Source organism: Mesoplodon densirostris, chromosome 10, assembly GCF_025265405.1.
Source record: "Mesoplodon densirostris isolate mMesDen1 chromosome 10, mMesDen1 primary haplotype, whole genome shotgun sequence".
NCBI lineage: Eukaryota > Metazoa > Chordata > Mammalia > Artiodactyla > Ziphiidae > Mesoplodon > Mesoplodon densirostris.
The window spans coordinates 90,232,101-90,247,021 of NC_082670.1; the positions used below are offsets into that span (position 1 = coordinate 90,232,101).

The 14,921-nt window shown below is 39.8% G+C and overlaps 1 non-coding gene across 1 annotated transcript; it reads left to right on the forward strand.

Annotated features, from left to right (window-relative positions):
• The first annotated feature begins 1,231 nt into the window (after positions 1 to 1,231).
• Positions 1,232 to 1,304, forward strand: TRNAG-CCC (transfer RNA glycine (anticodon CCC)). Its single transcript has one exon. It is a non-coding gene; the product is annotated as a tRNA-Gly (tRNA).
• Positions 1,305 to 14,921: the final 13,617 nt, after the last annotated feature.

Below are 14,921 nucleotides of genomic sequence, written 5' to 3' on the forward strand. Positions count from 1 at the left end.
TTACAATGGAATCATCTTGGTATACTAATTTGGTATAATATCATGTAAACATTTAATCCACTTACATTTATTCAGTTTTGTTTCATAAAGAGAGGAAGGTCAGCAAGAGTGAAACAAAGTATGAAACAGAAAACTAACAACTTAAGAAATGTCACGATTTTGCTTCCCATCCGCTCAATATGCTTCTACCCTAGTGCGAATATGATATGAGAAACACGAATCTGTTGTTCCATTTGTGGGTTTCAGTTCTTGGGTGCTTTTTATAGGATCATCATCTCCCCACAATGAGTGTGCTTGAATGTTTTATTATATTTTAACAACATGTACCATATACACTGACTTATTCTATTTCTTATGTAAGATACAGCTCTGGATGCAAGTCAAAAGGCTTTTGAGTTTAAGTAGAGATATATATATATATAGATCAGTAGCGAAGTATATGCGGGTTATAAGCTTTCCTCTGTCTCCATAACATATTACTGGGTATTTTACTAAATTCTCCCATTCATCGTTTTCAGACAAATCCATTGTCCTGACACTCTCCCTTTTCTTTTTCCTCAAACTCTGCCTGCATTACCAATGACAGGTTATCCTCTCTCTCAGTCTTGCAGAGGCTTTAATGAGTTGCCTCATGAGACAGGGGTACATAGGAAGCTTCAACTGATAGGTTGTTATTTTGTTCCTTCCACCCCACAGTGTTAATATTCTTAGGAAATATTCAAAGTAATTCTCTTCCTATGCTATCCCTTAGAAGAAAAAAAAAAGTAACTCTGTTGCTGCTTCCTTAACGTGGTTGGCTTCCCTTAGTGAAAGATAAAAGTAAAACTAGAATCAGGTGAAGTCCCAGCCTTAGCCTGATCCCTAAGGAGCTCTAGAGAATTAACTGTCCCTCAGAGTTTGCCCTACCTCGAGGCAAGGATGCTGAGCTGTCATGCGCCCAAGACACTTGGAGCCATGTTGGCTCCATGTTGTCCACAGAGAGATAGAAAGTCCCGGCTCAGTTTTCTGAGCAAAGTTGCAAGGAGGAAGCTTTGGAAGCAAAGCAAACAGAAGTGGGGAGGTGGGCGTGTAGAACTGGTAAGAAGGACCGAGGAAACCAGGCAAAGCACCACAGTCCCACCACCACCACCACAACCAATAAGTAGGACTTTCTCTCCAAGACATGAAAAGCACAAGTCACAGAGAAAAAAATTGTAAATCTGCCTCCATCAAAAAAATAAAATAGGGGACTTCCCTGGTGGTCCAGTGGTTAAGACTCTGTGCTCCCAATGCAGGGGGCCCAGGTTCGATCCCTGGTCAGGGAACTGGATCCCACATGCTGCAATGAAAGATCCCACCTGCTGCAACTGAGACCTGGTGCAGCCAAACAAATAAATAAATATTTAAAAAATAAATAAAATAAAATAAAATAGGGCTTCCCTGGTGGCGCAGTGGTTGAGAGTCTGCCTGCCAATGTAGGGGACATAGGTTCGTGCCCTGGTCCGGGAAGATCCCACATGCCACAGAGCGGCTGGGCCCGGGAAGATCCCACATGCCACAGAGCGGCTGGGCCCGTGAGCCATGGCCGCTGAGCCTGCGTGTCCAGAGCCTGTGCTCCGCAACGGGAGAGGCCACAACAGTGAAAGGCCCGCGTACCGCAAAATAAATAAATAAATAAATGAAATTGTAAAAGTTCTCAAGAACAAAAATAAGAATATAATCAAAGGCTAAAGATATATTGGCATTTTAAATCAGTTTCATTTTTCTTTAACGATCGGGTATAAGGATGAGGGCAGAACCAACTTTGACACTGGTTCCTTGCTTGGGAGCCTGGGTAAATGGTGATGAAAACTGAAGATTGTAAGGGGGGATGATGAATTTGTTCATTTATTCATTTATTTTATTGGAGTATAGTTGATTTACAATGCTGTGTTACTTTCTGCTGTACAGCAACGTGAATCAGTTATACATATACATATATCCAGTCTTTTTTAGATTCTTTTCCCATATAGGTCATTACAGAGTATTGAGTAGTGTTCCCTGTGCTATGCAGTAGGTCCTTATTAGCTACCTATTTTATATGGGTGATGAGTTTAGATGCAAATATTTGAGTCCTAGGGTGCATGGGACTCCCAGATGGATGTTTCCAGGAGGGATTTTATTCACTTCTGTCCTCAGATGGCATTTTTTCTGCAGTTCCTCTGTGCTAGGCACTGTGCTAAGATGCTAGGAATACATAAATGAATAAAATAAAACCTGTCTTTGAGGAGCGTACACTCTACTAGGAGAATGTAAATATTCAGACAGTCTGTCAGTCCTTCAATGAACAAATATGCTAATGTGCTCTACATTGCTCTAGGCTTTGAGTACATGGTAGTGAAAAAAAAAATAGTCAAGGGATTCCCTGGTGGTGCAGTGGTTGAGAGTCCACCTGCCAATGCAGGGGACACGGGTTCGTGCCCCGGTCCGGGAGGATCCCACATGCCGCGGTGTGGCTGGGCCCGTGAGCCATGGCCACTGAGCCTGCGCATCTGGAGCCTGTGCTCTGCCACGGGAGAGGCCATAACAGTGAGAGGCCCGGGTACCGCAAAAAAAAAAAAGTCAAGTTTCCTGCTCTTGTTGGATTAACAAGCTAGTATGGAAAAATAGGCAGTGAACAATTAAAAATATATAATGGTCATGATAGTGGCATTTAGAGAATACTACAAAGTGACTTGGAGGGGAGTTATTTTTCAGTTAGAGTCAGGGAGGCCTCAGCTTAAAGAGGTGACATTGAAGCGGAGATGTCCATAGCAAAGATCGGTCCTTTGGAAGAATGGAAGGAAAAGCATTACAGGCCAAGGGAAGTGTAAGTGCAAAGACTCAGACAGGAAGGAACTTGGTGGGTTTGAGGGACAGAAAGAAGGGCCTGGGGGTGAAGTAGAGTAAATGAGGGGGATAATGGCATGAGTGTGGTTCAGCAAGAACCGCAGTGGCTGGATCCCACCGACTGTCTGGTTTTCCTCATTAAACTGAGGTTAAATCATGCACCTTCTCAAAACACAAAGACAAGGTGAATTCGGATAATAGCACTGAGATGCTTAAAAGCACAGTTCGTGTCAGTGTTTCTCAGATTTCCTGTGGGGAAGGGAAGTATTTGTTAGCATTTTGGACCAATGCATTCAAAAAGTATAATGAATATGAAATAGAAAATTGAGATGGTAGGAAACACAAGCTCATTTTTAAATGATGATATTTCACAGTCCTTGTCTCATTGCTAGAGCTGTTTCTAAATGATCAGCCTCAATCTCTGTATCTTGTTGTGGACTGACCGTGGACCAGCACCAGATCATGGAACACAGTTGGAGTAGCACTGGACTCTGCAACTCAAAAGTTTATATTCTGTTTTAAAAACTGGTCATTATTTACAGACCCCATAGGCATATTTTCCTTTCATGTCATTTAATAATATTCGATTAGAAAAATTATATAATTTCATCTCATATCCTGATGTTAATGGGGTGAGTGTGTGTATACGTGTGTGTCTGTGATCCTGTCAAGAATTTATTAGGCCCTTGATTTCTTTAAAATACAGTAATATATGAGCCCAGTGTTCCCAATGTGCTTTTGGCATTATTTATGAAAAACAGTCTTTAATTACCAAGCTTAACACATTATCCTTGGTGGAAACTCAAATCTCTTTTCCAACTTTAAACTGAGCAAAAGCTTTCATCTGGCAAGGTACTGAAGCCCACTATGAAAATTTCGTGCATAGAATTATCACCAAGAGCTATTTGGCAGCTTCTCCATCTAAATGAAAAGGACTCTGTATTTTATCTTCACACAAATAACTCTCACCACCATATAAATTATTTTCTCAATTATCTTTCAACCTTTTTGCAATGAGGTTTCCTGTATAAGAACTGGAAATATCTACATCACATTCCATGTCACATTTCTTGATCCAAATTCTTTTAATTAGTTACTTAGCCCAAATCTATTTCAAGCACAACAATTTCCTGTATATCTGGAAGAGTGGTGGGAAATTTTTACCTCATCTAACCCAGTCATGGACCATAACCCCATATTAATCTGGGAGACAGCCAATGCTTTCCTCTGGGGTGGTATTACTTCTCAGTTAGCCTGCAAGATATTTTTGCATTGGAAGTGAAATTTCGTAATTGTGAAAGAGATTCTTAACACACATTTTCCAGTTGATCCCAAGTGAAGTGTAAGCCGTCGGAGTATCTAACAGCATCCCCTCCAATCAGAGCAGCGCCTCTTACATTCTTAAAGCACAGATATGATGCTCTTGGTGGGGAGCCAAGGGAAGTGCTGGATCAGCACACTCAATTCCAAAGGAGCATCTAATTTTATTGTCTCCCCCTCTGAATTTCAGAGAACAACGGGCTAGCCATAAGTCTACCATGTGAGTCTACAGTGCGGTTCAGATTGTTAAGTCATTTTCAAATCAATTGCACTCTGGAACCAGTTTCTTTCCTCACTTTCTTGGTAGCATGCATTCTCTGTGATGTGCCTGAAGACAACTGACAGCTCTGCATGACTCCCTGAACCAACAGATATCACTTAAACTTGGACAGTCTCATGAGGCATTGATTGTTGTTGACTGTGGCCTGGAGTTCTAGTGCAAAAGCTCACGTGAAAAAGGTGCTTTGTTGAGCTTTGCTGGAGAGAGAGAGATTCTTCCTTTGTAGCCTCAGCGATAGGTTTGAATGGGACCATTTCTAATACACTACATATGAGTTCGAATAGAAGCCTTAAAATGCCGTTATCTAAAAATCTAATGAAACATTTGGCTCTGTCTGAAAGAAGCACATGTTAATTGCTTATCAAACTATGAATTTTCATTTCACGAAATGACTGATATCTCTGTGACTCTGTGAGGAGAAAACACTACACTTTCTTTCAAGGGCAAATTTTATACCACCAGTAGATACAGAGGATGCACGTAGGCAGAATTCCCTGTGATTAATTCATCACTAATTTTCTCAGGTAAAGTGTCGTATTATTTATATACAAAACACTTTCATTTGAGGGATAAATGACATCCTTTGTTTGCAAAATCTGCTCTTTGTTTTCATGAAAAACACAGACTTATTCATGGTTTTAAAAAAATTCTGCTAAATGTGATTCCAAAACAAACTGGTACTACCGATGTGTCTCAAGTGACCCTCGCAAAAAAATGTGCCTTGGATTAGCACAAGCCAGTTTCGAATTTCTAGGAGCCCATGATCTGTTCTTCCCAAAGTTAACGTTTTTTGGGGGGACATGGAGTATCTTGAAAACTACAACAAAAACACACTAAAAAATCTTGAGCGTGTTTAACAGAAACTCAAAGAGGAGAGAGAAATAGTAGCCTGAGGTAAAACAGAAGGAGGAAAAATGCTATACATCGCTAAGAGGGAGCTTTCTCACTCTTGGTCCCTTTTTCTTGTCCAGTGAAGCATATCCGTATCAAGTCATGGTTTCCACACATCTGATGGGAACGGAGAAAGCTAACTCTCCAACTTTCTAAGGAAAGGAGAGCTGGTAGGCAGCCCAGCAAACCTCCTGGCCACAGCCGGGCAGGTCCCACATGTTTAGAGGTGCTGAAATCATTCCACCCACCTTTACAGTTCTCTCCCATTTTAAAAGCAGTCATAAAAATGCCACGGAGACTTCCTTCCTCCAGGCAGTCCCTTTCTATGTTTCTTTTGTTGTTCTGGCTTTTCTGACTGATTGCTATTCTCAATCAGCATCCCCTTCACTTTCAATGTACTTGAACAGCTGGGCTGGGTTTTTTTCCCTTTTTTCCTTTCCTGCCTTCCCTCTCCATCCTTTTTCGCCCTTCTCTTGGTGCAGGGACTTCAGTTGCCAGCCTTCTTCTCCTGCTCCTGTTCAGGTCTTCCTAGCCCACTCCTCCCTGGCCTCTCCCCGCCCCGCCCCATCGAGCCCTCTACCTGCTCAGGGCCACCACCACGTGCCTCCATCCCATATGCCCCTGCTGCTCGTTCCTTCTCCTCATCTGCTTCCTACGTGCCAGGCAGGCGCCACTCCACAATTTCCTCAGGTGGCCTGGGGGGAGGGTGAGCAAGCTGTCACTTAAATTCCCTCCATCCCCGCCAGCCTGAAATGGGAAGTGTGATAAATGGAACCGTACCAGGCTCAATTTCGTCTGGAAATTTCAAACTTATGATGTTCAAATAGGTTCATAAATTCCCCCAGAACGCCTCTCTGCTCTCCCTAATTCCCAGTTGCAGGTTTCAACTGAGTGGGCCTCTCTACCTGTTTTTACAGCCCAAGGTATTCAGATCTTGGCGTGCGTCTCATGCCTGGTCTCCGGCATGTTTTTAATCTAGTGCCCAGTTTGGGGATGCGGCCACCGCATATATATTGGCTGATTCTTTTCCAGGGGAAGAATGTCGACAATGGACAACAACAGGTAGTCTTAAGAGGCATTTCACTCAGGGCCGCTTATTTTTCTCTGTTTCTAAAAGCCAGCCATGGCTCTGTTGTTGCCAAATATGTTTCTACACGTCCTGTCCTGGGGAAAAATTGTCAAGTGGAGAAACTTCATAATGTGCTCTTGTTTTCTCATGGAGGGAAAGGCTTTTCTTCTCCATTGTCTCCCTCATTTCTGCCCCTTATCTTCCGGAAATAGTCCTTAAAGTAATAGGAGTATGCATATCCAAATGACAAGCAGAGAAGGATCAGCTGTGCCTTTTTGTACAGAGCAAAAACCAGCACCATGAGTTTGGTTTAATAACATCTGAGCTGCAGTCCAGTTAAATGTGTAAAAGGCTAAAGAGAAATTTAAATAAGTAACATTTTCTTTATTTTTCATTGATGTATAATTATAAAAGCAATCCAAGAATTATTTCTGCATCTCCCTTGTCTGTCTTCTCCAACTTAGGTACCCTCACCAGATGTAACTACTGCTTTTCATACTATATTGACTTAGGACATTTACATCATGCATGTCTGTAGAAATAACATGAGTTTTGTGTCTTTTCAAACAAAAGGGATCATTTTGCACACCTTGTTCTACAACTCAAAATGTATCTCACAGATCTTTCCTTAGTATTAGATAGAGTTGTAATTCTTCATTCCGTATTAGTTCATAATATGTCTGTATCAAGTTTTTAAAAATACTCCCTAGTGACATTTAAATAATCTATATTTTTTTCTATTTTTCACTATTGCAAATAATATTTCAATGAATACTTCTGAATATATACCCTAATGAACATCATTGATTTCTTTTTTTTCCTACAGTAGATACCAAGAAATGGAATTACTGGATCAAAGGGAATGTCCATTTTTAGTTTTCATAAATATTGCCAACTTTCCCTCCAAACTGGCTTTAGCAATTTGATATCTCTTCTTGTGGCTATTTTTTGATCATGCCATCTCTAACCCCTTCCAAACAGAAAGTTAGCAGCCTGAAACCAGAAACAAATGAAAAAGAATTTTAGAAACTTAACATTTCGTTCCTGCTGTGTCCAAGTTCATAACTTAGGCTTTTCTGCTTATCTTAATTTCTGTAATGTTAAAAGAGAACATGTTTTCTCAATGCAAATACTCAACTTAGAATAAAAGAGAACAAAATATATTAAAAGAGCCAAGAATATTTTCCTATCCTAAGTTGCTGATGTAAGAGAAATCACAAAAGGTACAGAAATACTTTTCATAGTAGAAAGCATTTATTTCAAAAATATTCTTTCTAATTTGAAAACAAAGCTAACTTTTAGTATGTTCTAGTAATTACATTAATTTAAAGTACAGCCCCTAGTGTGGATGACATGCCCACCCAGACATTGTGAAGGGGTAGTGATTTAAAATTAGTAAGAATAGGGCTTCCCTGGTGGCGCTGTGGTTGAGAGTCCGCCTGCCGATGCAGGGGATGCGGGTTCGTACCCCGGTCCGGGAAGATCCCACATGCTGTGGAGCGGCTGGGCCTGTGAGCCATGGCCGCTGAGCCTGCGCATCTGGAGCCTGTGCTCCGCAACGGGAGAGGCCACAACGGTGAGAGGCCGGCCCACGTACCGCAAAAAAAAAATAATAATAAAATAAAATAAAATAAAATAAAATTAGTAAGAATAAAATAAAATAAAATTAGTAAGAAAACAACTTATACTGAAAAGTTCAGGTATTTGAGTTAAATGTGTGTGAATTTCAAAACTTGATATTTCCAGTTATTGACCACGTTCAATACTTTGCTTTGTGTGTAGTTGCAGTCTTAGGGTTTTTTCGTTTTTTGTTTTTTTTTAACATCTTTATTGTAGTATAATTGCTTTACAGTGTTGTGTTAGTTTCTGCTGTATAACAAAGTGAATCAGCTATATGCATACGTATATCCCCATATCCCCTCCTTCTTGCGTCTCTCTCCCACCCTCCCTATCCCACCCCTCTAGGTGGTCACAAAGCACCAAGCTGATCTCCCTGTGCCATGCGGCTGCTTCCCACTAGCTATCTATTTTACATCTGGTAGTGTATATATGTCAATGCTACACTCTCACTTCGTCCCAGCTTACCCTTCCCCCTCCTCGTGTCCTCAAGTCCATTCTCTACCTCTGTGTCTTTATTCCTGTCCTGCCTCTAGGTTCATCAGAATCTTTTTTCTTTTTTTTTTTACATCTTTATTGGAGTATAATTGCTTTACAATGGTATGTTAGTTTCTGCTTTATAACAAAGTGAGTAAGCTATACATATACATATATTCCCATATCTCCTCCCTCTTGCATCTCTCTCCCACCCTCCCTATCCCACCCCTCTAGGTGGTCACAAAGCACCGAGCTGATCTCCCTGCACTGTGCGGCTGCTTCCCACTAGCTATCTGTTTTACATTTGGTAGTTTATATTAGTCTGTACCGGTTTCTCACTTCATCCCAGCTTACCCTTCCCCCTCCCCGTGTCCTCAAGTCCATTCTCTACATCTGTGTCTTTATTCCTGTCCTGCCCCTAGGTTCTTCAGAACCTTATTATTATTATTTTTTAGATTCTATGTATATGTGTTAGCATATTTGTTGTTCTCTTTCTGACTTACTTCATTCTGTATGACAGACTCTAGGTCCATCCACCTCACTACAAATAACTCAATTTCATTTCTCTTTATGGCTGAGTAATATTTCATTGTATATATGTGCCACATCTTCTTTATCCATTCATCTGTTGATGGACACTTAGGTTGCTTCCATGTCCTGGCTATTGTAAATAGTGCTGCAAAGAACATTGTAGTACATGACTCAAGAAAAACAGAGCTGGAGGAATCAGGCTCCTGGACTTCAGACTATACTACAAAGCTACAGTAATCAAGACAGTATGGTACTGGCACAAAAACAGAAATATAGATCAATGGAACAGGATAGAAAGCCCAGAGATAAACCCATGCACATATGGTCCACTTATCTTTGATAACAGAGGCAAGAGTATCCAATGGAGAAAAGACAGCCTCTTCAATAAGTGGTGCTGGGAAAACAGTACAGCTACATGTAAAAGAATGAAATTAGAATAATTCCTAACACCATACACAAAAATAAATGCAAAATGGATTAAAGACCTAAATGTAAGGCCAGACAGTATAAAACTCTTGGAGGAAAACGTAGGCAGAACACTCTGTGACGTAAATCACAGCAAGGTCCTTTTTGACCCACCTCCTAGAGAAATGGAAATAAAACAAAAATAAACACATTGGACTTAATGAAACTTAAAAGCTTTTGCACAGCAAAGGAAACCATAAACAAGACGAAAAGACAAGCCTCAGAAAGGGAGAAAATATTTGCCAACAAAGCAACTGACAAAGGATTAATCTCCAAAATGTACAAGCAGCTCATGCGGCTCAATACCAAAAAAAACCAAACAACCCAATCCAAAAATGGGCAGAAGACCTAAATAGGCATTTCTCCAAAGAAGATATACAGATTGGCAACAAACACATGAAAAGATGCTCAACATCACTAATCATTAGAGAAATGCAAATCAAAACTACCATGAGGTATCACCTCACAGCTGTCAGAATGGCCATCATCAAAAAATCTACAAACAATAAATGCTGGGGAGGGTGTGGAGAAAAGGGAACCCTCTTGTACTGTTGGTGGGAATGTAAATTGATACAGCCACTATGGAGAACAGTATGGAGGTTCCTTAAAAAACTAAGAGAACTACCATATCCCACTACTGGGCATATACCCAGCAATCCCACTACTGGGCATATACCCTGAGTCTTAGAGCTTTTAATTCAGTCCTCCAATAGGTCCAGCCATAGCTTTTAAACAATCATATTCTTTGGAGCAGGAGTTGCACAATACCATTTTTTAAACACACATGCCCTTGGTAAAATAGGTTTGGGAAATGCAACCCACATCTATCCCACTCTTAGATGTGCACAATCACATTAGTATATCAAAGGCTCCAGAAGTCTTGTAATGCCAAAAACTGTCCACCTTCATTCCCAAACCTGATTTGACTATGATAATCTGTTTTTCACATGACATTTTTAACATCCTCTGGAACTGCTATTGCAGGCAATACACTTTGAGAAACACTGTGTAAGTACAACTTGTCAGTAGAGTGAAAAATACGAAACCAGTGAGCTTCAAAGGGAATGAAAGCAAGCTACATTCAGCTAAACAGGAAGGTGATTCTAGATCCTGAGGAAGGAAGCTGATGACAAAGGCATAGTATGGACTGGAGAATCCACAGAAAGGTGACATAACTTCATTCAACAAATATTTATGGACTGCCTATTCATACCAGGTCCTGTTCTAGGTGCTGGGGATAAAGCACTTATGAAAACAAAACAAAACAAAACAAAAAACACTACCCCTGTTAAAACACTTCAAAATATTATTTACTGAGAAGCTCAAGTTCCAAAAGTCAATAAATGGATACATTAAATTAAACATTTCTATATACCAAAAGACTATGAAAAAAAAGTTTTTAAGACCTACACTGGGAGAATATAAAGAACTCCTACAAATCAATAAGAAGATAAAAAATAACCCAATTGAAAAATGGTCAAGAGACATCAATGGAGGAAGAAACCAAAATAGACAATAAATATGTATGATTCTCAACCTCATAAATAATGAGTTAAATGCAAAATCATACCACGAATAGAAATTATTTCACAGCTAAAATAGCAAAAATGAGGGTGTAACAATACCATGTATAAGCCAGAATATGGGGGAATTCTTAACATCTCTCATGGGAGACTAAATTGGTATAACTACTTTGGAAATTATTTGGACCAGCTCTGCCTAAAGAAAATAAAATGTGAGCCATAGATGTAAGTGGCACTTTCTAGTAGCCACGTTTTAAAAAGGTAAAAGAAAACAGGTAAAGTTAATTTTAATAATGTATTTTATTTAGACCCGTGTATCCAAAATATTATCATTTCAGCATATAATCAATCTAAAAATCTATTAATGGTATTTTATGTTCTTGTTTTCATACTGTCTCTGAAACCCAGTGTGTATTTTACACTTAGAGGACATTGCAACTCAGACTAGGCACATCTCAAGGGCTGAATAACCACAAGGGTTCAGTAAGCAGCTACCCTATTGGCCAGTGAGCACAAGTCCACATCTAGTAAAAATCCGTATTGTATCCAAGAAAACCACTGCAAATTTGTCCCAGGAGTTTGAGGAATATTCATTGAAACCTTGTTACAGATTTTTTTAAATGGAAACAATGCAAATGTCCATCAACAAAAGAATGCATTTATGAACTGCAGTATATTGGTATCATACAAAACGACAGAACATGATAATAAGTGAGGTAGAGCCATACTTAATGTAAAAGTCTATTGTGTGATGAAGAGAAACTGCGGAAAAATACATACAGTATGATACCACCATGTAAAGTTCAAATACCTCCAAAACAATATTGTTTACTCCTTCAGTCTCCAAACATATATCATGATAGTTTAAAGGCATATAAGAAAATAATACATATCAGTTCTGCTTGATATTGTTTACCAAGGAGGGCTGGAGGGAAATGATCTAGGAGTGGGACACGAAGGATTGAAATTATATTGATGATGTTTTATTTCCTAACTTAGGTGGTATATATACTTGCATTTGTCAAATCACTCTATATACTTTTTGTATATCCAAAATATTTTAGAGTGTTTGCCAAATGTCCAATTTTCTAATCAATGAGAATAAGGCTTATAGTCATGGCTATGTGGTTTATTTCCCGTTTTTTTTTTTAATAGTGAGTAGACATTTAAATTGTTTTCAGAAGGAACATTCGCTCTGTCTCTACTTTTCCTGCAGTGCCCCTTTTGCAGTAAAGTTTGGTTCATGCCTGTTTAAATGAGAGATGAAGTAACTTAGTAGCAGCAAAGCCCAGCCCAAAGCTAGACGTCAGGAAGAGGACAGAGAGCATACAAACTGGAAGATGGCGCCAGGGGCGAGGGCAGCACTGGTTTGCCTTGGGTGCGTGTGCAGACAGAGCTTGTGGGTCTGCAACAGAGCTTGATGTCTCCGAAAATGAGTTTCTGACTTGGGTTCCGTTTTGATTGCCGCTCTGTCCAAGCTAGAACAAACACAGACACAGATCTCAAACATCCCATCCATGTAATTGCAATGTCATAGCTATCAGATTGAAATGTGTGCAAAAGCAGGTTAAGTGGATGTTTGTTCAGTAGTCAGCATTTTGAGAAATGTGTACCACATGGACACACTGACACCAAAAAGTATTTCAAAACTCACCAGATGTGAACCTGCCACATCCGGTGCTCCTCTGAGAATCTTACATAGCTTCAAAGACACTCCCACCAAAAGCCAGTTAAAAGGAAATCATCATTTTCTTTAAAGGTGGTCGGGGGTCAGTTCTCTATGGTACATACATTCTTGGAATAATATAAAGTATTATTGTATTTGATGAGTAATAAAGTATGATCCATTGTACCATAGCCTTACTATACAGCACTACACTCCAATGTAACATACTACTTGGATAGTCTACATTAGAACTATATTTTGCCAATTTTCCTGATTATAAAAATTGCCTGGGGCGATGGAGAAAACTCTTCATCTCAGCCCCTCCCAATGCCTACAGAGTTAGAATCTCACTGGCCGGGTTTCATCCTTATGACAGCAAGTCTCTAAGTGTGGTACAGTAGCATCAGCATCACCGAACAACTATTTGAAATGCAAATTAGCATATTCCACTCTAGATTTATTGAATCAGAAACTCTGGGACGTGGAGCTTCACCATTTGTGTTTTAACAAGCCCTTCAGTTGATTTGAGGTCGCTACGGTTTGAGAACTGCTGGCCTTGAGCCTGGTCACTCATAGGATGCTGGGAGAATCCCCAGCCTCAGCATCACTTGGGAGCTCATTAGGAATGCACAACCACAGGTCCTACCCTACTGAGACAGAGTCTGCACTTTAACCACGTCCCCAGGGGATTTGTTTGCTCGCTAAAGTTGGAGAACCACGGTTCTATGAACAAGGACTTGGTATCACTTCCCCTGGGTTTGAAGCCCAGCTCTATTTCTCATCGGGCTTGCAACTTTAGGCAAGGTATTTGATCTCTCTCATCCTCAGTGTCCTCTCCTGCCAGTGAGTCTGATGGTAATGGTTCTGGTAATCCATGAAAGATTGTCCTGAAGATGACATGAGATAATGCATATGCAGAGCTTAGCCTGATGCCTGGCACATAGCAAATGCTCATTTAGTAGTGGCTCTGATTATTTTCTAATCATCTTTTAAAAAGAACCCCCTTCTCTAACATTGAGATCTCTACAAAGGCCAATATGGTTTCATGATATATAACTAGATAATTTAAACCGCAAATACAGGAGCCTGAAATATCAATGTGCCTGAGATTTTAAACTCTCAGAGTACATATTCTAGCTTTTAAATCCTAAGACACAATTAGACAATAGCTACGAAAAAACAAAACAAAAAAAACTTGGAGAATAGCACACCCATCATGAATAGGTTTTTCTCCGTACATTAAGAGCCTTAGGAGGCCTTGCTGGGCTAAATGAAGGTGAATAGTAATGAAGTACATAGAATAATTTTGGTCTGAAACTTCCTTTTTTTAAACAGGAAGATAAATTAAGTGAAGTTCTAGGTTTTTTCCTCCCTCTGAGTTACCCTGACTGGGGTGTGAAAATGATTCGTTTCTTCTTTTAGTACTCTTCTGTCCTTTTATGTTAAGCTTGCAGCTCTCACAGGGACAAAAACAATTAAGAGAATGAATGGAAAATCAGTTATTCCAATAATATGTTTTCTTACCAACTCCAATGATTAGAAGAACTATTCTTTATACATTAAAAAAAAATCTGACCTAATATTTTAGGGGTGTCCACATTCTTCTTTAGTTGGGAAATGGCTCTGCTCTGTTACCAAGCCATCTTCTGTTTTCTGAATTATTTGCAAGAAGTGAAATTAGAATGACTTTCTGTTTAAAGGGAACATAACGTCCAATTATTGACACATCCTGTCCCTTGCTGCAGCTGCAGGAGCGCCCTGCTATGACAGGGGACCTCCGGGAATGGAATTTATAAATTAACTGCTACTGAAAAGCCAACAGAGGGAGCACAAACCATTGTTTTCTGTGACACACAAAACACGGGTATTAAAAATAAACTTTCCTGGGGGCATGGCATAGATTAAAAAAAAGTCCATGGAGCTGGATTTTGGAAGTCATTTATCAGGTCATAACTATTCAAATGAGTCCTATTTTCTTTTTTACACTTCTGTCAGAAACAAAGTCATGATTTAGGAAAAATATTTTGATGATGGGGAGGAGCGAGCTGACCTGATGGTTGTTCTCGGCTTATCTCCTCGTATTTATGAAGTTCTAGCAAAGGCCCTTAAAGTGCCCCTTGCTCCTTCTCTTGCCTTTTCTTGGTCCTTTCCTCCTTTCAATCAATAACAAAGGGCAGCATACTCCACATCTGTGGGGGGAGAGCAGTTGTATAGCCTCATTCCTCAAAAAGTTAG